Source organism: Poromitra crassiceps (genome assembly GCF_964638095.1).
Source record: "Poromitra crassiceps genome assembly, chromosome: 7".
Taxonomy (NCBI): Eukaryota; Metazoa; Chordata; class Actinopteri; order Beryciformes; family Melamphaidae; genus Poromitra; species Poromitra crassiceps.
The window spans coordinates 14,480,899-14,507,806 of record NC_139628.1 but is presented as its reverse complement, the minus strand read 5'-3'; the positions used below and the strand labels follow the sequence as shown (position 1 = coordinate 14,507,806).

The following is a 26,908-nucleotide window of genomic DNA, read 5'->3' as shown; positions in this document are numbered from 1 at the left end:
CGCCCAAGGAGCGTCCGCAGGCAGGCAGGCAGCAGCAGCAGCAACGCGCTTGTGACATGCCCGCTGCAGAGCCACGGAGGAAGGAGGAGAAGACACACGGAGGGAGGAGTTTGAAAGAGAGGGGGGTTTCCTGCTGTTATGGAGGAAATTACTGTTCAAAACTATTGTTTAGATATGTCTGACGTCTTACTGATGCCAAAAATGAATGGTTAAAGTGACTGTTCTATCGAATTTCACAAAAAGCCATTTATCTCAGAATAAATTTTCAGACGCTGAAACCATGCTGTATTCAACTGCTAATGCTTACATAACTACTAACTCTACAAACTAACTCTTTTAGACAGAGAAAGCACACATTCTATTAGTTCTTTTGAGATATTGTGTGTTCACAAAATCTTAGCAGAAAAGAATCCTCGGGTCTTGAAAGATGAGCCAGAATCCTCAAAAAAACCCTCTGGCAGAACTTACCTACAGTAAAAAAAAAACGGCTGGCAGTCAATGTGTTAAAACTGCAAAAGAAAAAAAAACACAAAAAATTCGGCAGCGAGAGTATCCTTCCTTGCTTTCAAGCTCAGGAGCCGCCACTGATTATATATATATATATACCGTGTATATATATATATATATATATATATATATATATATATATATATATATATATATATATATATATATATATATATATATACACGGTATATATATATATATATATACCGTATATATATATATATATATATATATATATATAGCCGCCACTGATTATATATATATATATATACGGTATATATATATATGTATACCGTAAAACTTCCAATAGGAGCCGAGTCCCCAATAGCCTTGTTTAATGCTACGGATTCCTGTAGGCAACGTGCTGGAGACGCCGTCTAACCAGGAGCGGTGGGCAACTTACGCTAATGTAATGTTAAGTTGTGCCTTGTAAAAGTGCATTCCTCTCAGCGGAACAGCGATCATACATGCAGTATGGATTATACCCATTATACTGGACACGTATTGGAAACTTGGCGTCTACCTATTTGGTAAGTCTGCTTGTTTTGTCTAGTGCTGGAGTGCCGTTTGGTTACCGTTAGCTTGGTAGCTACGTTACTAACGTTGCTGACATCTTTCCACACAAACATACCGTAAACAACTGAATGTGTGAGCGGTAGGCTAATGTTACTTGTTTAAAATATGGTATGGCTTTTTGGCAGAGGGAGAAGAGGAGAGCAATGAACTGATACCGTAACGTAGTTGGATGATGATGATGATGATGATGATGAAGGCTATGGCCATCAGTTGTTTCCATTCATTCCAGTCCGTTGTACAATACTAGGCATGTTCAAAACTGCCTGTACCTACCCTCTTGTGTGTACTAAGTACTATCTCACTGGTTTAAACTGCCTGTACCTAGCCTCTTGTGGTGTACTAATACTATCTCACTGGTTTAGATAAGCAATTTCATACTTTCTGTTTTTGCTGATCAGGAATTCTGTGCAAAAGAAAATAATCGCCTGGGTCAATTTCGTGCAATAAAGAAATAACCGCCAGATTCCAATAGGCACCTGGTCTCCTTTAACCGCCTGGGGTCAATTAAGCATAATAAACGCCTGGGCCCTTATTTGAAGTTTTACGGTATATATATATATATATATATTACAGCCATCAAGATCCCTAGCCTAGATCAAGATCTAAAGCTATGACAGTGTATTTGCTGTGAAGGCTTCAATGTCCACTGGCTGGCGTGTAGTAGGATTAGACTTGCTGTGCGTGCACATGATTCATGCGTGTGCATGTTAATGAGAAGGGACTCGCACATGAGGTTTGCACAAGGCCTCGCACCCCTCTTGTGACGGGTCTGGGTGGTACGCAGGGCTTGGACTGCATAATCGGGCACGTCGGGCAGATGCCCGGTGGCCTGGCCTGGCATGGCCTGCAAAAAATGTTTTTGTGTGTGTGCAGGCCAGGCCACTCACTGAACAGCAGGCCAGTATGTATAAGTGTTCCTAGTTGCGCAGATTGCAGGCAGGCAGGCTGCAGGCAGCCAGACACGGAGGAATGAGTTAACTTTTCAGTCAGAAGCTGCTGAGACCCCAGCGTGGGTGTGCAGGGCTTGCTGTTCAATGGTGCCAAAATGGAGAAGAAAAGAGGTGCAGAGAGGTGGAAAGCAAGGAGCCTATCTTGAAACTGAAAGTATGGGTTGGATTACTTTTGGGGTTTTCTTCGCAAAAGTGGAGAAGGAGGCAGAAGCAGCACTAGCACTGCAGCAGGTGCTCCTGCAGAGCTGGAGGTGGTGTTGAACTTATCAGAATCAGGAACCTTCAGGTAGGCTACAATTTCAGAGCATAAAGTGAAACATGTAGGCTATATGCTTATTGCTTTCACATTGTGCTTTATATCAGTAGGACTGCACAATACATTTAACCTCAGACAAGCCAAGACAGGACACTGCACTCTTCCTTAAATTAAGTTTGCTGTGAAGCTTCTGTACAGAGGCATGTTTTTGTTTTTACATCTTCATATTATACTTGCAGTTATCTAGGCAATGTTTAATTATATTAGTGAACAAATAGGTAACATGTAACATCACGTTAGCATTATATTCACCAAATCTTGCTTCAAATGGCCCAAATTTTTCATGTGTGTCCACGTGTGTTGGCCTGGCCTCAATTATGGTCCCAGTCCGCCCCTGGCTCCTTCCCTCATACTCGGGACTGAGGGCTGAACCAGCTGTCTCTCTGCCTGTCTGTGGCATAGGCGTGTAACCAATCAGCTGTCTGCATCAGAGTCAAAGTAGCAAATAATTACTAATGGAGTTTATTTATCTCGATTTCTTTGAGTAAACAATTATTACTTAATTTGTTTATTTTAATTCATATTATTTGTATTTGTGTATATCACTATGATGAGAACATCTGCACTGTTTGCATAGCCTATTTTAATGTTGTTTTCTTTCATCAAAGTAGCACATTTTAAAATTAAATAAAGAAAATTGCTGATCCGAAAAATTATCCAATCCGTGACATCAGAACCGTGACACGATCCAATCTGTGAGTTTTGTGATCCATTGCACCCCTAGTGGTCAAAATACATGAATTGTCCGCCTTTTTATTTCATAGATAATAACATTGGATATTTTAATGATATATTGACTGCCGAACTGGAAATGTCCCCGATTTTCATTTCAGAAATCTGGGCCGTTTCTCAATACCAAGAATGCGTTCTTGTTCTTGTGTTCTTGGGGAGAACGTTCTTGCTAGTCGTTCTTGGAAGAATGAACTTGCTAGGTCACAAGCATACATAACACTGTTGGCAGTTTGAGATGATGCGTTCTTGAGGGTATTGAGAGTGTAAATAAGGGTATTTAAATAAGGGTATTTAATTTATCCTCGGTAAAGTGGGCATGTCGAGAACACATGCGGGAATTTTAAGCGTTCTTGGGGAAATGTGAACTTTGCATTGGAATAGTACTTGGGCTGCGACTGATGACGTTTCACAGGGAGACAAGAACACACAAGAACCCTTATTGAGAAACAGCTAAAGTCACGTCCTATCCTGCATTCAACATACAACCAAGCGATTTCATCCACCATTAATTTTCCATCTACAGTTTATTAAAAGTTCCATGTGTTCATTTTAACGTTATGCAAATGGAGGGCGGAGGGCAGATATGCGGTCGCTATGGACGGAGGGCAGAGTTGCGGTCGCTATGACGACCAGTTGTGGGCGGAGGTGAGTAAACTTGCGTTGGAAGTAAACAGTGTATGGTCATGAAGAGTAAAGCCAAGTAAGAGTAGAGCCGTACTGTGTTGTTATCTGTGGTGGAAATGAGAGTGAAACACACCAGGGGAACTCACTGGGAACTTTTGTTCCACGCACGATTGCCCCCTCCCCTCTCCCCCGCTGGTCAGCTTTCACATTACAACATTTCTTCCATGCTCGGGAACAGAACAGAGTGGACCTGCGTCATCAACTATGCCTGGAGTGTATCCCCACCCGTGTGTTGTCTCGACTCTATGTGTTTCGGAACGGTTGCCGTTCACATTAGCAAGTCTTCCCTTCCTGGGCACACAAAAGCGTTCCCCAGACCACCTTTTCAAGTGGATCCTGTCACGGTTCCCTGTTTCGCGCCCGGACGCGGAACGGAACAACGTTCACACTCAAACGTTCCGAAACTGTGGTCAATTTGGGGACAAGTGTGCTCGGGATCAGTACCAAGGCGCCAGCAGGGTTGGGGAGTAACGGATTACATGTAACGCCGTTACGTAATCTGATTACAAAAAAACGGTAACTGTAATCTGTCACAGTACATTTTAAGATGTGTAATCTAGATTACAGTAACGGGGGTATAGTAACGACGTTACAGGCGGGATTACATTCGCCCTTGCCTCTTCATTAATTTTACAAAATAACAACAAAAAACAGTGTTGCCCACATCACAGTATAGCACATGACAGTAGAAGCGCGTTACGCTGTCACTTATCTAAATAACATTAAATCAACGAGGGGTATATATAGGCCCAGGATGACATATATGTTTCACATAGGGTGGTCTTTTCATTTCGATGTTTTATTTGGTCCAATATTGAAATGTCCTACAATTGCAGGTTGTGTTACCATTACACATTATTTAGATCGACCTTTATTTCGGCTCATTTGGTTGCTATTTAGTAGCGAAATGGAGAAACCCAATGCATGCTGGGACAGATGAGGACGAGCGAGGCGGAGCAACAGCAGCAGCTGCAGGCAGCAAACATGATGACAGAGGCACCAGCGCCTGTGGTGCCTCCTCCCACGAGTGCATTCACCACGTCATGGAAATATAACAAGCATTTCACTTTTACGTTCGCTCAGTGTTTAGACAGATCAAGCGTCTTCCACATGGATTCTACTGAAAATTATATTTTCAGTAGAATCCATGTGGAAGGCGCTTGTGTGTGGGGCTGTCAGCTGAACGTTACGAGCTGCCAGGCAGTGGAAAATCTGCATGCCAACTCTGCATGGGGCGAGAGGTTTTTACTTTCACTTAGTGTTTCACGTCGTGTTTCAAGATTAAAGCAACAAGCTGCGTCTTCCACTCCACATCATGAAAAATACCCATAACGTAAATTAAAGTGGTCTTAAAAATAACTTGTTGTATTCTCCTTAACTTCATGTTGGTATAAACATTCTTATCTGGTTATCAATGGTAAAACATGCTTCATCTAGTTAAATAAGGGTTTTAGCCAGGACTCTTGACCAGGACTCCCTGGAAGAAGAGATCTTGTATCCCAATGGGACATTCCTGGATTTAAAAAAAAAAGTAATCCAAAAGTAACTGAAAGTAATCCCTACTTTACTTTTAAATAGTGGTAATCGGATTACGTTACTAAGTACAATTTTTAACAAGTAACAAGTAACTTTAAGGGATTCCTATTTAAAAGTAACCTACCCAACCCTGGGCGCCAGTGAGAAAGCACACTTAGGGCCCTATCTTCGCAATGGCGGTAATTTTGCGTTAGCGCCCATTTTGCGCTGGAATAGCGCCGCGCAAAGCCCTAATTGTGGGCGTGTCAGCCCGCTGAGCTTCACGTCATCTCGGCGCACATCTCCGTATAGGCGCGTTTTTGCCTAAAAGCATTGTGGAGGTGTGGTCATGCCCATAAAACCACAGCATCACATCAGCAGCTTCCTCCTCACTGAGAGTAGACTCAGTTCTCAGTCTCTATCCGCTTCGGGACTAGAGTGAGAGAGAGAGAGACTAGAGTGAGAGAGAGTGAGAGCGAGAGCAGGAGCAGCAGCAGCCAAAATGAGCTCCTGAACTTCCAAGTTTCTTTTGCATTTTGAAATGGGATAAACTCTTAAATTTTGCATCGACCTCAACAAGAAACAATAAGAAGCAACTTTCTACAAGGATCTGGGCAAAAAAATAAAAAAATAAAACCCAGGAAGAACAAGAGAACAACAAGAAAACAACATGAGAACCACAGCAGAAGAAAGGCAACTTTTCAACCTGGCCTCCCCTGAACACTCTACTACAGAAGAGACAATAGCTGCACCTCCCCCACCCACCGACCAGGTACAGCAGCAGAGCAGAACAACAGAGACCACCAGCACCATGACCCCGGCCCTGATGAGTACTGAGCTCATCCTCTACCCTACAGAGGCCAACAAGAACATCAAGACCAGGAATCAACACAAACACAAGCTGATGCAGCAGAAGCCAGAGAGCCTATTTGCAGACACCTACAAAAACGGTGATGTGAGTAACCTCATCTTCTACACAGACCAACCAGAAGCATGGCACACAGCAATTCGATCCCACTACCAGCATGTCGAAAGGGGGGGAATCCAACATGGCTGGAAATTAAAAATAAAAGAGGTTGAAGACCCTGATAGTCGCATGATTACAGTCAACTTGTATAAGAACGGGACTGCTATGGTACAGGGCAATCTGAGACATTTTGAAAAAGACTTCCAGACCATAAAGGAGAAAGCACTATCAGAAAAGACAAATCTGAGCCACACCCCTCCCCCGAGCCAGAGGCAGACACAGACAACACCACCCCTCCGCCCACTACCGAGGAGAACAAAACCATCACCCAGCCCCCCAGCTGCTCCAAGACAGCGTTAGCACCTGAAAGAGAACATGCCCCCCCCTCCCACTCAGACCAAACCCAGATAACCCACACCATGGCCCTACTGAAAGAACAGTTTTCTCAACTGGAGGTTGAAATAGTGCAGCTCAGGGAACAGGTCAACAAGCAACAGCCTGACAACCTAGAGGAACTCCTAACCAGCAAGATGAGAGAACAGGACAACAGTCTAGCAGTACAGCTGAGGAGCGCCCAACAGGAGAGAGACAACTATGAGAAGAAACTAGCTGACCTAACAAACGAGGTGAGAGAGCTTCAGAGAGAGAGAGACATCTGTAAGAAAGACCTGACTCTAGTGAAGGAGAAGCTGAAAAGAACAGAGAGAGATGTAGACAGCCTACAGGAGCACCTAAGCACCCACTCTGCATGCAGCTCCCCCCTATCAAAGCAGAACCACACCCCGCCTACCTCTCCAGCCCAGCCCAGCCCACCCCCCCCACCCCACCTACCTCTCCCTCCCCACCAGCAGCCCACCTCCCCCACCCCTCCAGCCCAGCCCACCCCCCCCACCCCTCCAGCCCAGCACCCCCGCCACCCCTCCTCCAACACGAGCACAACCCAGCCCCCTCCCCAAACCAAAGATTGTGCTATTAATGGACTCAAATGGGAAATTCATTGAGGAAAGCCAACTATTTCCTGACCATCATGTGGAGAAATTGTGGTGCCCGACAACAGGAAGAGCCCTGGAGCTGCTGACTGAAGCCAAGTTGGGCTCTTTTAGAGGCATGACTGGCATGCTTAAGATGGATGGCATCCACCCTACCCCATTGGGTGCTAGCACCTTATCAAAAAACCTGGATAGTTGCCTACGGCAAACCCAGACTACTATCCTTGAATGACAGTTTCACCCACAACATGCAGGGCCACAGGCTGCTAGACAGCCTGTTAGTTCTACTTGTGCGGTTATGGAGTCTGCTAGTTCAATTAACTTAGTCTATCCAATACAGACTGTGCTCCGTCCGCGCCGCACTATTACTAGTAACCGACCCATAAACGCTCTGCAATATCCTAACCCAAACCTTATTGTTATTAATCCGACTGTTACCACCGCCGCTCCGTCTCCGTATTATACCACGATCTCTCAAATTAGCACAGTTTCTCTTCGTCGCTCCGTCCCCTCACGCCGCTCTCGTCCACCCCTCAAAACGTCAAACACCAACCTCATTGAGATTAAATCTACTCTTGGTATCGAATGCTCTAAATTAACTAATATTGATGATAAATCTATTCGATTTGGATTCATTAATATCAGATCAATCACCAATAAAGCCCTCCTCGTCAATGACTTAATCATTGAACATAATATTGACGTTATGGGATTATGCGAAACCTGGCTAAAACCGGACGTTGTTCTTCCACTCATTGAAGCCTCCCCCCCTAACTTTGACAATTCGCATGTTGCCAGAATGTCAAGAAATGGTGGGGGCGTTGGCCTAATTTATAACTCAAATCTAGGTCTTCTGCAGGATCAAAAGTATAAGCTCCTATCTTGTGAGATACTTACTATGAGACACTCTAATATAGCTGGCCTCGGAGCCTTCTACCTAGTTATGCTCTACCGCCCACCTGGGCCCTATTCATCTTTTCTTGATGAATTTTCCAATTTTCTCTCTGACCTCGTAACCCGCACGGATAATATCCTTATCATTGGCGATTTCAATATTCATGTTAACCGTAAAGCTGACCCACTCTGCAAAGCCTTTCTATCTTTAGTCGACACCCTTGGCTTTGCTCAGTTGGTTCATGAACAAACGCATTCTAACGGCAACACGCTTGATCTCGTCCTTGCTCGTGGGATTAACGTCTCAGATCTGTCAGTCATGATTTACCCTCCAGCACTGTCAGATCATTATCTCATTCAATTTAAAATAGACCTGCCCCTCCGGCAATCAAACCTAGCCGATACCTATACCGCCCGGCGTATCGATAGTTCTACTCCCACTGAACTCGCTGATTTGTTATCGGGGCCGCTTTCCTCTCTCCCAGAGCGGATCGACTCCATTAATGAATTCACAAATCAATTTAATTCAATCCTACTCGCCTCGCTTGATTCTATCGCACCTCTACGTACTAAAATCCGTCGCCCTAAAAAACCCTCGCCTTGGTATACTGACGATACACGCGCACAAAAACTAATATGCAGAAAACTAGAACGTAAATGGCGATCATCCAAGCTTGAAGTCTATCGACTAGCTTGGAGTGATAGCCTATTAAAATACAAATGTATGCTCTCCGCTGCAAGAGCCTCCTACCTATCAGATCTTATTAACACTAATAAAAATAATCCTAAATTTTTATTTGACACGGTCGCAAATCTTACTCGCAAACCATCCCCCAATACAAACTCTCCATTTACAGCTAATGACTTCCTTGACTTCTTTAACCGTAAAATTATCTGTATTAGAGATGAAATTAGCAACTCTCTATTACTCACAAAGGGTGCTAACCCCTCTCCTAGCCCTGTCCTTAGAACCTTAGACGAGAGTACTATACTCTCGAATTTTGAGACTATCTCCCTAAATGCACTTTCAAAAATTGTACTTTCATCTAAATCCACAACCTGTTTATTCGACCCTCTCCCTGCAAAGTTGATTAAGGAACTCCTTCCAATACTAGGCCCCCCCTTACTTAACATTATCAATAGCTCCCTCTCCTCTGGCATTGTCCCTGCCTCCTTCAAATCTGCTGTAATCAAACCTCTACTTAAAAAGCCAAACCTTGATTCTGAGGTTCTTAACTCATTCACCGCCAAAGACGTCTTTGACGTGTTATCAGCAATGGCCTTCCCCGCCAAGGACGTGTTTGACGTGTTTTTGTTTTTATTGGTGCAGCGCCTGCAGCAAACACTTGCCCAGCCTGTCACACAGACACAGGTCCCTGCCTTCAAAGGGTAGCCGACAGCACGCGATCAAACACATACCGCAGCTGTTGTTTTGAAATTGAGCGAGAGGAAAAGCAGCAAAACGGGTAACGCTTCCTTGTGCAGACAGGAGAAACTACATTGAAACGCCCTCGGCGCGCTGCACGAGCTGGAGTCGCCTTCCTCTGTGCCAGCCATGAGAAAACGGGAGAAAGTAATCAAGAGATGTGTTTGATCATCGGAGGAATGAGGAAATGATCGATCAGTTTGCGAGGGCGGTGAGGACGTGTTGAATAGCCGAGGGGAAACGGGAACGATCAAATAGCAGAGTTGATATGACAGGGACGAGGACGAGGACCAGAACAAATCAAAAATAAACACAGGAACAGCTAGGCAGCAGCGGGCAGAAGGCACTCACAGCAGCCCGCTGTCCTTCTCAAGAGCTCTTCAGTTTGTTCATGAAATCGCTGGGCTGCGTGCCCTCCAGTGTTGCTCCTGGCCAATCCCAGCGCCACAGGGCGTGGTTATTGCTTATCCTATGTTGGGTTAGAAATCTAAAAGGGGGATCGTGTGTGTGTGTGTGTGTGTGTGTGTGTGTGTGTGTGTGTGTGTGTGTGTGTGTGTGTGTGTGTGTGTGTCTGTCTGTCTGTCTGTCTGTCTGTCTGTCTGTCGGTGTGTCTGTCTGTCTGTCTGTCTGTCTGCACACTCACACCGAGTAAACTATTGTTGAATGTAAAAAAAAAAGCACTTCATGTGTGTATATATATATATATATATATATTTTTTTTTTGTCATTTGTGTCCTAACGAATAATATTTACATGTCTGATGTCAATACAGTTCAAAATAAAAGAATTGAGAGTGAGTTATGCCTGAGATTGTGCCCTTTTACAAAAATGCTTTTTTCTCCCTTTTCTCTTCCCAGACAGGCTTTTTTGGTGAACATGGGGTGTATAAAAAGGGTTATAAGTAGAGTACAGAACATGCTAAAAGCTAACTTTCTTTTTGGGGATGAAAGTAGAGACTTAGATCTTCATTTCGAGGTATTGGACATCACTGTAGTCCTAGTACAGAATTTACTGTGGGTCTTGAAAGATGACCAAACATTATGGAAATACTTGGCCTGTGCCAAAAATGCCAGTCAGATATTGGCAGTGAATGAGTTAACAACTTCAGGCCAATCTCAAATCTCCCCTTCCTCTCTAAAGTTCTTGAAAAAGTAGTCTCGACACAATTAACTGACTACCTCTCGCATAATAAACTTCTCGATCCCTTTCAATCTGGTTTTAGATCACTCCATAGTACTGAAACTGCTCTTACAAAAGTAACCAATGACCTTCTCCTCGCGTCCGACTCTAATTTCTCCTCTCTTCTCATTTTATTAGACTTAAGCGCAGCCTTCGATACAATCGATCATAAGATCCTCCTAGACCGCTTATCTAACTACGTAGGTATCCGGGGCACTGCCCTATCCTGGCTAAAGTCATATTTGTCTGATAGGACACACTGTGTCTCATATAAAAATATTATGTCCACATTCTCCTCAGTGAAGTTTGGTGTACCGCAGGGATCAGTCCTGGGTCCCTTACTCTTTGGAGTTTACTTACTGCCTCTTGGCGAAATTTTCCGTAGATATGGCATTAACTTCCACTGTTACGCCGACGATACCCAAATTTATATACCAATTAGACCAGACGATCGCTCTAAACTCGCTAATCTTGAATCCTGCTTAATCGCTGTTACAGATTGGATGTCAAATAATTTCTTACGACTAAACGCCAACAAAACTGAACTACTAGTTGTTGGCCCAAAAACCCAACTTCCATTTCTCACTGATCTTAGTCTGAACATTGAGAACTGCGTAATTACTCCAAACTCAAAGGTGAAAAACCTAGGTGTTACCTTTGATCCTACTCTGTCATTCGATGCTCACATTAAGGACATCACTAAAATAGCTTTCTTTCATCTTCGCAATATCTCAAAGATCCGTCCCTTGCTAAATGCAACGGATGCCGAAACCTTAATACACGCCTTTGTTTCATCTAGACTCGATTACTGTAATGTCTTATTCTCTGGCCTTCCACTTTGTAGCACAAATAAATTACAACTCGTGCAAAACGCCGCTGCTAGAATTCTAACTAGAACTAAGAAGTTTGATCATATAACTCCGGTCTTAATCTCCCTCCACTGGCTCCCAATTCAGGCCAGATCAGACTTTAAGGTGCTTCTGTTAACCTATAAATCTTTGCACGGGCTCGCACCTCCGTACTTATCTGAGCTAATCATTCCTTATGTTCCCACGCGTACTCTCCGCTCACAGGACGGTAATTATCTTACCATCCCTAAAATTAAGAAAAAATCAGCAGGTAGCAGAGCATTTTCTTACCGTGCTCCACATCTCTGGAACCAGCTTCCTCTGTCAGTTAGGGAAGCTGGCTCCATTGAAATCTTCAAAACTAGACTCAAAACCCATTTATTCTCCCAATCATTTGGTTGTGCTTGATGGTTATGTTTGATGATGTCATTCTCTAGAAATATTTATTAGCTCTTGAGTACATACAATCCTGAATTGCTGAGCGGGCTGTCTCAAGCCAGCAATATCAGTATAAACTTAGACTTGACCTAATTTAAATAATATGGCATCAGTCGACCCAGTAGCCTAGATAGAAAATCAAATAGTTGGTGAATAAACTTAGTCCTGAACTGCTGAGCGGGCTATCTCAAGCCAGCAGTATCAGTATAAATTTAGACTGGACCTAATTTAATAATATGGCATCAGCCGATCCAGTAGCTCAGATATAAAATCAAATAGCTGCTGAATAAACTTAGTCCTGAACTGCTGAGCGGGCTATCTCAAGCCAGCAGTATCAGTATAAACTTAGACTTGACCTAATTTAATTTAATAATATGGCATCAGCCGATCCAATAGCTCAGATATAAATTCAAATAGCTGGTGAATAAACTTAGTCCTGAACTGCTGAGCGGGCTATCACAAGCCAGCAGTATCAATATAAACTTAGACTTGACCTAATTTAATAATATGGCATCAGCCGATCCAGTAGCTCGGATATAAAATCAAATAGCTGATGAATAAACTTAGTCCTGAACTGCTGAGCGGGCTATCTCAAGCCAGCAGTATCAGTATAAACTTAGACTTGACCTAATTTAATAATATGGCATCAGCCGACCCAGTAGCTCAAATATAAAATCAAATAGCTGGTGAATAAACTTAGTCCTGAACTGCTGAGCGGGCTATCTCAAGCCAGCAGTATCAGTATAAACTTAGACCTAGACTACCTAGACCTGAATTAGCAGTATAATAGTAGTCATCCTAAATAATCCTAATAAATTTTGATTTGACCTAATTTTATTGTTGTCTATAGAGTTAGTTCCACCTCTGCGCAGATTCCCCCGCTCTCTTCTCTCTCTCCCCCTCAGGTGTCCTTCATTGGCCTGACGTACACCCCACCGCTGCAGCCCTAGGTCCGGCCGTCATCGCCCTAGCCACCTGTCGTCACTCTAGGCCATCTACCCACTACTCCTTCTACTGTCTGACACCCCGGGCTCATCACCATCACCGACCCCTATCCTCATCATCCTGGTCACCTGCTTGCCTAAGGGAAGGGGGGGGCGCCCCCCCAGCCCCCCCCCCGCCGCCTCATCATCACCTCCAACTCCTATCCTCCCCTCCTCTTAATCATCACCTCCGACTCCTATCCTCCCCTCCCCTCCTCTTAATCCATGTCACCAACGCGGACTCATGGATTCCTCAGATCATCCTCATGGAACTCCCAATCTTGTTACCCCTTTTTTCACCTAGCTAATTAACTAGTATTCTCTAAACCTACGAACACTTAAAGACTGCATTTTCTATTTCTTTTTGGACTCTACTTTTTAGATTTTCAACTCCCTTCCCTGATCTTAGGATAATTTAAAAATTACATTTTTATATCCCTTCTGTTGGACTCTTTTTTTACATTTTCAATTTTCTGTTCTCTTGTACATTTTATTTCCATAATAAACCATTCACAGAGTTTCATTATCGGAAACTCTGTGCATGGTTTAGCCCGGCATCTCTCGGCCTGTCTCGGAGGGGAGTCCCCAGATGGGGGTCCGCTGCTGTGGCCTGGGTGGGCCCGTCCCCCGCGTGGCCTGCTCTCACGCTCTCAGTCACTATGCTGGTGGCTGGGGGCTGGGGGGGCGGGTCGCGTGGGGGCTGGGTCCGCCCGGGCCGCAGCAATTGGCCCCTAGCACAACGACCTCACAAGGTTCCTCCTCAGCCAAGTCACTGGGGCAATCCATGTGGCGATCCATGTGTGGATTGCCACCATATGGTGGACAGGTTTTCTTGCGTTCACTGGGGGTGAGGAGGTGCCGCTGTGTCCCGGCCTGGCCTTCCCTCCCACGCCTTATGTGGGCGGGGGCCGGGTCGGGGGGCATCGGTGCTCTTCATCACTGGTCGAGGGCTGCCGGTTGGTTTAGAACAGCTTAGGTAGGCGATAGATTAGCTACAGCCTAAGGCTGACCTGTTAGTGTTCAGGCTAAAATCAGACTAGAGCAGGGTAGGATAGGCCAGATTAGGCTGTAGATTAGCTAGATACTATGTCCCAGTTAGCTCTGGTTAATGCTTAGAGTAGTCAGTTGTCTGATCTTCTCCCCCCCCCCCTCTCTTTCCCCCTTCCCCCGCTTCTTCCCTTCTTCCCCCTTCTTGTTCTCCTCTCTTTCCATGCTCTTTCCTCCCCCACATCCCACCGCCCCCCCTCCCTTCTCCTGCTCTCTCCTCATTCTCCCCCCCTCTGCTCCTTCTCCTCTTCTCCCCTATTTTCCTGAATCCCTGCCACTTCCTGCTCTCCCTTCTCTCACATTCCCCCTGCTCTCCTTCCCCTGCACCCTCCCACCTCTCCTTCTCTGTCTCTCTGTCCTCCCCCCTCTCTCACATTCCCCCTGCTCTCCTTCCCCTGCACCCTCCCACCTCTCCTTCTCTGTTCTCTCCTCCTCCACATTTCCCATTTTTTCTCTCCACCCTCGCCCTAATCCGGGCCCGTATCCTACTCCCTCCCTCCACCCTAGACCCTACCTCTACTCTCTGTCCTCCCCCCTCTCTCACATTCCCCCTGCTCTCCTTCCCCTGCACCCTCCCACCTCTCCTTCTCTGTTCTCTCCTCCTCCACATTTCCCATTTTCTCCCCACCCTCGCCCTAATCCGGGCCCGTATCCTACTCCCTCCCTCCACCCTAGACCCTACCTCTACTCTACCTCCCCTGTACCCTTCCACCTCTCCTTCTCTGTTCTCTCCTCCTCTCTGTCCTCTCCCCTGTCTCACATTCCCGCTGCTCTCCTTCCCCTGCGCCCTCCCACCTCTCCTTCTCTGTTCTCTCCTCCTCTCTGCCCTCTCCTCCCTCTCACATTCCCCCTGCTCTCCCTCCCCTGCTCCTCCTCTCTGTCCTCCTCTAGACCCTACCCCTACCCTGGCTCTCCCTCCCCTGCACCCTCATCTCTCCTCCTCTGTTCTCTCCTCCTCCACATTTCCTATTTTCTCCCCACCTCCCCCCTCTCCTCCCTCCTCCCTCTCCCTCCCTCCTCCACTCTCCTGCTTTCTTCAAATGTTCAAATGTTATCTTTATTCTGTATATTCTTGTTACTGTGTGTTAGCTAGAATCAGCTAGACATACTTTCTGTGAAGCCCTCTGAGACATGCTTGTGAATTAGGGCTATATAAATAAACTTGACTTGACTTGACTTGACACCCCCACCCACATCATAATCCACACGGGCACCAACGACCTGCGGGCCCAGCAAGAGAGGGTGGCCACGTCACTCAGAGGAGTGATTGAAAAGGCCTCCAGAAACTTCCCCAACTCCAAGATTGTGATGTCCACCCTCCTACAGCGAAAGGACTTCCACCCCGCGACCATCCAGCGGATCAATGCCAGCCTCTCCCAGGACTGTGACCGGAAGACCAACGTGACCCTGGCACACCACCCAACCCTCGACTCGAACAGTCTATATGACCACGTCCACCTCTACAAGCAGACAGTCCCAACCTTCGCCAAAACCCTAAAGGACGTTGCCCTGAACCACACTGCCACCCCCCCACCCGAGAACAGCAGAGTAGCCCCCGCCCCCCAGGGACTACCGGAACGCCACCCTAGACCAACACCCTGGACCCCGCAACCACGACCACACTACCACCAACCCCAGCACCACCAGCCTCAACACCCACCACGAACCCCCCAGCCCAGCTTCAGACACCCCCAAGCCAGGCATACCCCCCTCCTCCCCCACGCACCAACACCACCCCGTGAAGAACCACAGACCAACAGACAGAGCTATGCCCAGGCTGTGAGAGGAGCAACCAGCCCCGCCCCCTCCAGTGAACTGAGTGACATTCAGCATATGCTAACCCTACTCTGCTCCCACTTAATGGACCGCTGGTAAGAAAAGTAAAATACATTTTTACACCATAAAATGTACATGCGCACACACACACACACACATATACATGCACCCAAAACAAACACACACACGCAGACACACGCACACACCCGCACACTCACACGGAAAATGAATGCCCACGCTTAAATGAATGACAGACAAAAGGGACTCTTAACAGTTCTAGTTCTGGCCGATGCCCTCTGTTTGCACAAGTTTCTCCCATTCAAAATGTAAAGAATCAACCATGCAATCATTTTCTATTGCTTGTTGGAACATACAGGGGCTACGCTCCTCTGCATTTGGATTGAAGAGCAGACACCCAGAGTTCCTGAAGGAGATTCATGATGTAGATATCATTGTCCTTCAGGAAACTTGGTGTAAAAGTGATGTTTCCACTGGATGTCCACTAGGTTACAGGGAGATTATTGTCCCATCTACCAAAATGAAGGGGGTGACCCAGGGCAGAGACTCGGGAGGAATGATCATTTGGTACAAATCTCAGCTAACACACTCAATATAATTAATTAAAAGAGGAGAATTCTACATCTGGCTAAAAATTAAAAAGCAAAACATTTCAACTGATAAAGATATCTTCCTTTGCCCTACATACATTCCCCCATCCGAGTCACCCTATTTCAATGAGGATAGTTTCTCCATTCTCGAAGAGGAGATAAACCAGTTCCAGAGCCAAGGAAGTGTCCTGGTCTGTGGTGACCTAAACGCTAGAACAGCAGACAAACCAGACACCATCGATACACATGGGGATAAACATATACTAGATAGCAACAACCCCCCTCTCCCCACTTACCCCACCAGAAACAGCTATGAAAACTAACCAACACAAATGGGACACAACTCCTACAACTCTGTCGCACACTGGGTCTCTACATAGTCAATGGCAGAACAAGAGGGGACTCCCTGGGAAGATATACCCACAGCTCATCTCATGGCAGCAGCACGGTCGATTATTGTATTTCTGACCTCAACCTCGAGTCTATTAGAGCATTCACAGTCAGCCCATTAACACCCCTCTCAGATCACAGCAAAATAACCGCATATCTGAAGAGAGCACAACCCAATTCAGTAACAAACCAGCCCAACAAGCTACACCCTACTCCTCAGCCCTATAGATGGAATACAGACAACTTAGAAAACTACCAAAAGGCAATTAGCAGCCAACAAATCCAATCACTCCTAGACCAATTCCTACTAACATCATTCCCCATCAATAATGAAGGTGTGAATTTGGCCGTTACAAACTTAAATACTATATTTGATAAATCAGCTAAATTAACAGGCTTAAAGAAAAAGAGAAACCCAAAAAGATCAAATGATAACAAATGGTTTGACGAAGAATGTAAAAACCTACGGAAAGAACTGAGAAAAGTATCCAATCAGAAACATCGAGACCCTGACAACCAAATGATACGCCTTCACTATGGGGAAACACTAAAACAATACAAATATACCCTGAGGACAAAAAAGGAGAAGCATACCCAAAATCAACTTAACATGATTGAAGAATCAATCAACTCCAATAAATTCTGGGAAAATTGGAAGGCCCTAAACAAGCCAATAAATGATGATTTGGCAATCCAAAGTGGTGACATCTGGACGAATCACTTTGCTAAACTTTTCAGCAAAACAACAAACAACCCAGAACAAAAACAAATACAAGAAAAATTACAAACCCTTGAATCAACAATTAAAGACTATCAGAATCCCTGTGACAGCCCTATCACAGAAAACGAATTAGATGACAAAATAAACAACCTTAAACCCACAAAGGCCTGTGGTGCTGATGCAATTCCAAATGAAATGATCAAATACTCAGACAACAAATTCAAATTGGCCATCCTAAAACTTTTCAACACTATCCTAGCTGCAGGCATCTTCCCAGATATCTGGAACCAGGGATTAATCACACCAATTTACAAAAACGGTGATAAATTTGACCCAAATAATTATAGAGGAATCTGTGTTAACAGTAATTTAGGAAAACTGTTCTGCAGCATTATAAACAGCAGACTAATGCACTTCATTGACGAACACAGCACTCTGAGTAAAAGTCAAATTGGATTTCTCCCAAATTACCGCACATCAGACCACATCTTCACCCTCCACACCCTAATTGACAAACAAATACAACAAAACAAAGGCAAAATCTTTGCATGTTTTGTAGACTTCAAAAAAGCATTCGATTCAATTTGGCATAACGGCCTTCTCTACAAATTAATTGAAATGGGTGTCGGGGGCAAAACATACGACCTAATTAAATCAATTTACACAAACAACAAATGTGCTATCAGAATTGGCGACAAGCAAACAGACTCCTTTTCCCAGGAACGAGGAGTGAAACAGGGCTGCAATCTGTCCTCCACTCTATTCAACATTTATATACCGTAAATTCCGGACTATAAGGCGCACCGGTGTATAAGCCGCACCTTCAAAGTTGACTATTTTTTTCTTATATAAGCCGCACCGGACTATAAGCCGCGGGTGTTTTAATGGTATTTTTTTTTTTTTTTTTTTTTTTTTTTATTGTGTTTTAATGTTTAATTACCATATGTAATGCTCCCATTTATTAACATTTCAACAAAACAACATAACACAACACCACCTGTGTTGTTATTTACAGTGCACACAGTGTCATACAGTGTCATACAGTGTCATACAGTGTCATACAGTGTGGTGAAAAGAGGGCAAGAGAGGAAATTAAAACAGAAGTGGCTTTATAGTTAGAAAGAGTGCTAAAAAAAGAGTTTTTTTTTTTTTTTTGGAAAAAATCCATAGATAAGCCGCACCGTTATATAAGCCGCAGGGGCCAAAAAAGGCCAAAAAACGGGAAAAAAGGTGCGGCTTATAGTCCGGAATTTACGGTAAATGAATTGGCCAAAATAATCGAACAATCATCAGCCCCCGGTATCACCCTACACGACACAGAAATCAAGTGCCTGCTATATGCAGATGATCTAGTACTGATGTCTCCCACCAAGGAAGGGCTACAGCAGCACTTAGATAACCTGCACAGGTTCTGTCAGACCTGGGCCCTGACAGTGAACCTAAAGAAAACAAACATAATGATATTCCAAAAAAGGTCTGGACATCATGATCACACTTACAAATTCCATTTGGACACGGTTGAACTACAACATACAAAAAATTACACATATTTAGGCCTAAATATCAGCACCACGGGTAGTTTCATCACGGCTGTGAATGACCTAAGAGACAGGGCAAAAAGAGCATTCTATGCAATCAAAAGAAACATTAAAATAGACATTCCCATTAAAACCTGGCTAAAGATTCTGAAATCAGTCATAGAACCCATTGCTCTATATGGCAGCGAAGTTTGGGGACCGCTGAGCAAATACCAACATTTTACAAATTGGGACAAACATCCAATCGAAACACTTAATTTGGACTTTTGTAAAAGTATACTACACCTCCATAGAAAAACCACAAATAATGCCTGTCGAGCAGAATTAGGCCAATACCCCCTCCAAATAAAAATTGAAAAAAGAGCTATCAAATTCTATAATCACCTAAAAACAAGCGACCCCCAAACCTTCCACCACAAAGCCCTAAAACACCACGAGATGAACCAAGACAAGAGTCCCCTCTGCCAACTAGTCCTGAGACTCAGTCCCCTAACCTCAACCAGCCCTACAGAGCCTCAGGACGCCCCACAGACAATCTGGCCCAACCAAATTATAACAAGACAAAAAGACAAATACATCACCCATTGGAAAAACACCACAAAAACTCAAAGTAAAATGGAGTGCTATTTGGCCCTAAACAGACAGTACACGGTGGCAGAATATCTGACCACCGTGACTGATGACAAATTAAGAAAGACATTGACTAGGTACAGAGTCAGTGGACACAGCCTGGCCCTAGAGACCGGTCGCCACAGACAGACCTGGCTACCCAGGGAGGACAGGCTATGTTCACGGTGCACACAGAACACAGTAGAAACAGAGACACACTTTCTACTACACTGTGACAAATATGCAGAAATTAGAGCATCATTCTTCCCCAAAATTATACACAAATACCAAGAATTCGAAACACAATCAGAAAGAGACAAGCTTAAATACCTATTAGGAGAAAAACCAAACTGCTGCATATTGGCAGCTAAATATCTGGCCTCCTGCCACAACCTCAGAGACATCCAGTGAAACACACCAGCTCATTTTATTTTTATTTTATTTTATCTTTATTATATTTCATTTTTACTCTTATTCTTATTTTATTTATTTTATTTTTATTTTTATTTTCTATTTGACAGTTACTGTTTGTTTACCTGTTGAACAGCTGTAAAAAAAAAAAAAAAAAAAAAAAAAAAAAAGTCAGAATGCCCCATTTTTTGGAAAGTTTATATGTACATATATCTTTGACTGTAAATTTTGACTGTTTGTACATTATACATCTTCGACTGTACATTCATTTATTATTACAATTTCCTTATTGTTGTACTGTTAATATGTGTATTTGCTTTGGCAACATAAGCACTGTCTTTTCATGCCAATAAAGCTATTTGAAATTGAATTGAGAGAAAGAGGGAGAGAGAAAAGATAGCCTAGATGGGGAGAGGGAGAGAGTCAGAGAGAGAGAGAGGGCGGAGAGAATGAGAGAGGGAAGAACCATTTCGGATTCGTAACGAAAATTTATGCTTTTGTAATTAGTAGCCTTTTAATTAGTCGTTTCGCTCATATAGGCTATAACATACACATTTACAAATATTCCTTTCTTTAACTCATTGAGTGCCAGCCACTTTTGGAGAACGGACGCTCCCAGTGCCAGAGTTTCAGAGCGTTTTCAGTGATTTCTCGAGGCCCACAGAATATTGTGTGATATTACTATGTAAACACCGAACACGCACAAAGAACGATGAGACTCTCTTCTATCATCTGCAAAAAAAAGTTTATTGATACCATTTTCCGTTCTTTAGTTATGAGCCGGAGAAGATAGGTTGTTTTGAGCAAAAAGACACCTTTCAATTTAGAATCTGAGATATTCAGCCTTTTGTGAAAGGAAGCATTTCAAGCACATCATTGACTCTGAAGCTAATATTTTCTGATGTAATGACACCTCAAAAATAATTTCCTTCAATAAAAGAGTGAAAACAAAGGAATTTTGTTTGGCCAAATAATATTTTTTAGCTGCAACCAGCAGCGCTGGCCCCTGCGTGCGCAGACCCTACACCTTCTTGCTGGTCTTGATTTACTGCTGGTGGGCATCAGATAGCCTATTCTAGCTTGTTTGCCTGTCTCTGTGCATCGAGCCTGCTGCTGCCTGGGTCTGTTTACTGTCAATGGTTGTATGCTGTAGTGCCCTGCGTGCCCCACCCCCCTCCTCCTCCTCCTCCGTGGTGGGAGGAGTGTCTCTCTGGGGCTCTGCTGCAAGTGCGTTTGCTCTGCGTGTGCTCTGCACTGAAAAGTCCGCTGCACCCCGCTTTTTCACAGCCTGTCGCCGGCTCCCAGCTGAGAATAATGTAACTTTTCAGAAAGACGCTGGTGTCGGCAACTAAATCATATGGAGGGGCTATCGCAGCGCACACGGATGGGGCTCAATTGTGGCAGCAGATGACTGCTGTTCACAGGCACAGCTAACGTTATGCTTCATGCATATCGATGCGATTTCCGTTTCCCAATTACTTCTACTCTCTTTTTTCCTCGCCTTTCTCTAATCTGGAGAGCACTGTCGCCACCTAATGGGTCCCTAAAATAGCTTTTACACATTCAACAGCCACCATACTTTCACAGGAGATGGATCTGGCTTTGATGCACGTCCCACCGTCAAAAAACGCAATTGACGAACATACTCGTCCTTGGCACTCTACGTTACTAAACCAATTGACGAACATACTCGTCCATGGCACTCAATGAGTTAATAGGGTAGGGATGTGTGAGATTTTATTTCAATAGCCTCTACCAGAATTGTCCACTCGGGTTAACCTATTGTTGCATGGTGCAATGGTGCAGGGAGAGAGGTTATACTATCAATGGTTACTGTATAGCCTACTGGCGTCAGAAAGTGATTTGCTGCCAGAAACTGATTTCGATCCGCGGGTCCACGCACAGCGCTGGCTCAGGGTCCTACCCACCCTGTGCACCGACCCCCCCCCCCCCCCGGTGCACCGACCCCCCCCCCCCCGGCCTGCCTACCCGGCCCAGCTCTGGGGAGACCCCCCTTCAGGACATGGCACACTAGTCGAACACAAAGCACCCCTCCCCGCGCTACACACAGACTCCCGCCCCGCCAGACCCTCGTTCCCCTGGTAATCCAATTCAAAACGCAAATCACTTTTTCGCACAAAACCATGACAAACAAATTCTCATTGTTAAATCAATGTGTGTTTTTTTCTGCAGTGTAGGTCAGTTGAAAATCAACGTGGCATTGGAGGGAAGTGTGTCCGCGCGCGAGCGAGCGAGTAATGGGCCTATCCAAGCGAGGATTTCCTGCACTGCGCCGGAGAAGGCAGTCTGTGCTCAGGCATACGCCTGGCGTAGTGGGGTTGTTTGCGCTAAGACCAGCTATTTGCTGGTGTTAAAATTGAGAGCACCCACGGCCCCTTTTTCTAACACATTGCACTGGAACGCCTATTTTGGAATGGGCAATGCCCAAACCTCTCTTTGCGCTCGGCACATACCGACGGTATCTTCCCCACAGCGCTAAATGACACTTGCACGAGACACATGATAGGCTAGAGGCCCACGGACACGCCTGGGCCACGCCTACACCTGTGTCATCCCAGCGCAAAACTGGACGGTGGAGGCAGACGATAGCTTAAGACGCTGGGAAGATAGCAATAAGAGGCGCGCAAACGCAGCGCAAACGATAGCGCCGTACGACGATAGGGCCCTTAGTGTGTGAATGGGCACTGCACCATATTATCTATATAATTGTTTTATTGTTTTATTTCAGACATTAGTTTAGTGCCATCAACAATTGGGTGTACACAGTACACCCAATTAAAGAGCAAAACTAAACAGGAGCAAACAAATGTGACAGGACCCACAACAAATTGTCTTCAAATAAGTTGCATGCACGAATATGATGCAATGGCGATCTGAAAAGAAACAGTTTTCTCCCACCCCGTAAACTTAGTCCCACATCAAGTCGATTGTACAAGTTTTGGTTTTAAATGATTAAAAACAAACAAACAAAAGATCAAATAAAAAGATTACAACATGGTGCTATCTATGTGTGCAAGGATGTGTAAGTTATTCATTTCTGACCTCACCCAGGTAGTCCAGAAACGGGTCCCAGATGGTCGAGAACTTCCTGGTTGAGTCTTTACACACTACTGAGACCATGTCTGTCAGCATTATTTTATCTTATATCTTATACAATAATTCCACGACTGTCTGTATGTCTGTCCTTCACGTATCTAGACAACCATTTGTCGGATCGACTTCAAACTTGGGGAGTGCGCTTAGGGCGACCTGACCTGAGTGCAGTGTGGGGGGGGGGGAGTGCCCACGGGGTGGTGCATAGGGAGAACGGGACCTGCACGAGTTTCACCAATGCAGAGAACAGATATGACCACCTAACTAGAGTTTATCAGGCTTCTATTAAAACTCACAAATACAACAATGTTCTTTATGGTCACAAAGAGAACCAGTTTTGGATATTATGGCACTATGAACACCATCTTCTGCAAATAGCAGGTTCATGATTTGAAAAACTTTAGCAGTTTGTCTTGCAAAAGTCAACATTACAGTCAGAACATAGCCTACAATATGATAGTGTTTTCATCTAACAATAGGCCTATTGTTTTCCTTTATTTAAGCAGGAAGATCCGTTTTCCAGCCCAGTCTCTTAGGAAATTGTGAAAATAGTAACATTTGTCTACGGCCTTTGGGGGGTCTCCGACCCCCGGGGACCGCTCTCCCACACCCCATGCCTAACCCTAACCCAGACGCTAACCATAAACCTAAGCTCTCTCACGCCTAACCCTAAACCTAACCTCTCTCACCCCCATGCCTAAACCTAACCTCTCCCACCCCCATGCCTAAACCTAACCTCTCCCACCCCCCACACCTAACCCTAATCCAGACCCTAAACCTAACCTCTCCCACCGCCTACGACTAAACCTAACCTCTCCCACCACTCTAAAAACTCTCACCCCTGTATAAACTCCTATTCAAAAAAAGTTTCCATTTCACAACAATTTTAGAGCCAAAATTGTGAAATAGAAACATTTTTGGACCAATGTTACTATTTCACAATTGTCTAAGAAACAGTGTTGCCTTTTTCAAGAGATGCCTCCTAACAGTACAGATATTTAAAGAGAGAAGTTTGTTCACATGTTGCCAGACAACAAACAATCAGTAAACAAAGACAAATGTTGTCAGCATTACCTTGGAAGATGTTCTCCTGGTGAATTTACAGCATCAAGTCACAGAGACGTTCTGCCTTCATCTGTAGAGAAAGAGAGAGAGAGACAGACTGCTTACTCTCCTTTGTCAGTCCTGTATCTGTGTTCATTTGATGTGAGGGTGCAACCCAGGGGTGAAAGTGGTTTGAATTTCTTACAGGAACTATACTACCCCAACCTTCATCGTTTCATATTGTCCTCCTCCCGCCCCCAGCTTCATGCATCCCTGAACACACACATCCATTTTTTGAATGCCTGTAGCCTATGGTGTAGAAATTAGAAACACTTGACAATATGTAGGCTATAGTGAATTATTTAGGCCTGTTTAAACATTACAACAACAGACTATCCTATGTGGACTATCATGTGTGATTTCAACTCTCCTTTTTGACCAAAACATTTACCACACACACACTGAACAATTAAATTGTTTCTCTCCTGTGTGAACTATTATGAATAACCGCGGTAGGCTACATTGTATGCTTTGGTGCGATGTAGGATTTTGTCTTTCAATAATAATATCCTCATTGCAGCCTTACTGTAGTTGTTGGTGTTGTTGCGGTTATTTGACTTTCTGACCACCGCCTCAGTGCTTATTATGAGGCCAGAATAACAGATGCCATTGGGAAGGCTAACCATTTACTTTTGGCTTTATTGATTGTGTATGATTCAACTTTGTATCTATGATTTTATATTATTGCATGTTTTTGTAGATTGTTGGGACTTCACTGGCCTGGAACAAACTGCTGGACTGGGGGGAATGAATAGCTGTGCCAAAAAAAGAAGCTAGGCCTATGTGCTGTAGCCTATTGTATTTTTAATTTTATATTTTTTATATTTTTCATTTGCAAGTTCAACTGTCAGCTGAGCTCTGTTATTGAAGCTTTGGCTAAAGCCCTGAATTTTACAATGATGTTTTGAAATAAATATGTTTAAAAATCATTTGTGTGTTAAAAGCTTGTGCTACGTTTTCATTAGCGTTAATATATTACAGTAATTTATTTTCAATGTCCGCGCAAGAGCAATTTGGTTAGGCCTAGTAAAATCGCTGGGCTGGGCGCAGTGTTTGTGGTGTGGGAAATGTGTTAAAAGCTTGTATTACGTTTTCAATAGCGTTAATAGGTATGTGACCATCATTCATTTCAATGTCCGCTCTCAAGAGCAATTCAGTTGGTTCATGAAATCGCTGGGCTGTGTGCTGTGCAGTGGTTGTGGTGTGGGAGATTCGAGCTGTCAAAAGAGGACAAAAGACTTGTTCCTGGCCAATCCCGGCGCTTGACTGCTGCGTAGGCGGGCACAGGGCGTGGTTTTGGCTTAACCTATGTGGGTTTCGAAATAACGCAGTATGGACAGACAGCCGAGCAGCAGCGCAATCGGATTTTGATTGACAACAGCTGCGTGTCTTCCAGGAACGCCGTTCAGGCACAGAATTTCTTAACGGAACTGAGTTCCGGACGGTTCCGGCCCACTTTCACCAGTGGTGCAACCTCATAACTTCAGGCTAAAGAAGTCTAGTCTAGTCTCTGACACCAAAGCAGTCTAACCTGAGGCCAGAAACCAGGAGACACCACAGATCAGGTGATGTAGTTGTACTGTCTGTGCACTAGATGGAGACATTAACCACATAATCTACAGTCAACTAAACAGCAGACCAGCACATAGATGTGTAATGCATTGAGAAGTCATTTATATTGATTTAAATTTCAATAACAGAGTGAGAATGAGAGAGTGGATCTAAAATCTGTCTGATGTCACAGACAGCTGCAATATAAAAACTCTTACTGAGGTCGATCTAAAATCTATCTGACGTCACAAACAGCTGTAATATCAAAACTCTTACTGAGGTGGAGCAGCTGACAGGAATTCCATTCATTCCATTTTATCACAAGAGATTTTACTATCTTGTGATTACATTGTTTTATTTTGTACTTTGTTTTGTCATTTGTTGTATTTTAATGTATGGAAGGGAAGTGAAACCTGCTTAAATAAGTAAATAATACATTAAATAGCTTATATACATTATATTAAAATGTAATATACAGTATAATACAATATAATATTGTTAATAAAGCATGGTTGAACTTGTGTGATAAACCTTACCTATTAATTTTGTCAATCGTCAAAAGCATCTCATAAACAGGCCTATCTGGCAGCTCGTGCATGAGAGAAACCAACGTTTTTTTCCCCTCAAACCTGCAGGCAGAAAGCAACACAACTGATTATGAACCATTTCTACTATTTGAACAGGAACACACTAAAACACAAACATGTTGTAAAAGAGCGTTGAGTTGTTTTGAATCTAAACTTCAGACAACCCTTTAACAGCCGAGAGTTCCTCTTTTTAGTCTAAATAAGAAGATGGTAGCTGGTAACACAGTCACATCAAAGAGTCAGTAGAATAAAATTGACTATAAACTGTCAGTTAACTGCTGTTATATCTATATCTATCTATCTATCTATCTATCTATCTATCTATCTATCTATCTATCTATCTATCTATCTATCTATATTTATATCAATATCTTTAGGTGGAGAAAAGAATCTGCGCAACGACTAACCAGGAAACAAGGAACAAGGAAAGAACCCAGAGGGCAGAGAG

General features: G+C 44.1%; 1 protein-coding gene across 5 annotated transcripts in view; it reads right to left on the bottom strand.

Moving 5' to 3' along the window:
- Window positions 1–26,504, bottom strand: part of LOC310780208 (protein NLRC3-like) — a 200,205-nt gene extending 173,701 nt beyond the window's left edge. For 2 of the 5 annotated variants that reach the window (XR_014552917.1, XM_083640784.1), the window contains exons 1-4: window positions 26,410–26,496; window positions 25,854–25,912; window positions 24,293–24,353; window positions 2,602–2,771 (exon numbers count right to left, since the gene is read on the bottom strand). The gene's annotated coding sequence lies outside the window, so the exon portion shown is untranslated. Of the gene's footprint in view, window positions 1–2,601; window positions 2,772–24,292; window positions 24,354–25,853; window positions 25,913–26,409 lie in introns of all 5 variants that reach the window. The other 3 variants (XM_083640785.1, XM_083640786.1, XM_083640787.1) reach the window with 3 other exon arrangements.
- Window positions 26,505–26,908: the final 404 nt, after the last annotated feature.